We start from the raw sequence: 696 nt of genomic DNA, 5'->3' as shown, positions 1-696 counted from the left end.
CCTGAGGTTCATCTGCCGGGGCCAAGCACGCTTGGACGGTGGCAGCGAGGTCCTCAGGACGTAGATGGATTGCCTTACGGGCTAACGAGCTCCATCTGCCCGGGGAGGGGCCCCGACCGGGAATCGAACCCGGGTCTCTGCAGTGACAGTGCAGTGAATTTTCCCCTGGACCACCGGGGGCTCCCACAATTCATATAGTAGAAACAATGCAACTCTACCTGTTTGTGGAAGAAAAGTACTGTATCTTTAAGTTTATGCCTGTGCCCTAGGATATGGTGTCCTGTTACAGCTAAGTAACATGGCTATGTGCTGTTGCTAAAACAGCTTCTGATTTCCTCATCCCTGCCCACATGTACTCACTGCTGTGTAGTGATTGCATGGTTGCGGGTGTGACGTTTCACACAGGCTTCTCCACGGCAAGATTAACCCTTCGAACGCACAGTAGTCTTCCACACACTGTCCTAGCACAAGAAAAGAAGCAGAACCAGCCTGAAGACAGACTCCCTCTATAGCTAAGCTGATTTAGCACCAAATTGCCTCCTGTTTCACAGAAGTAAGTTCTCGGGTCATCAGCAGGCAGTAGCAGAGATGGGGGCGGGTACAGTACAGGGCTGGGAAGAGTGGATTGGGAGGATAGAGGCGTGGAAAGCAGGCAGACCTCTAGAAAAAGTTTCCCCTTACATTGTCCCCAGCAAC

This window comes from Empidonax traillii, unplaced genomic scaffold, assembly GCF_003031625.1.
Source record: "Empidonax traillii isolate 1590-97213 ecotype Southwest subspecies unplaced genomic scaffold, ASM303162v1 scaffold631:size1259156, whole genome shotgun sequence".
NCBI classification, from domain to species: domain Eukaryota; kingdom Metazoa; phylum Chordata; class Aves; order Passeriformes; family Tyrannidae; genus Empidonax; species Empidonax traillii.
Note: the sequence above shows the minus strand (reverse complement) of the source record.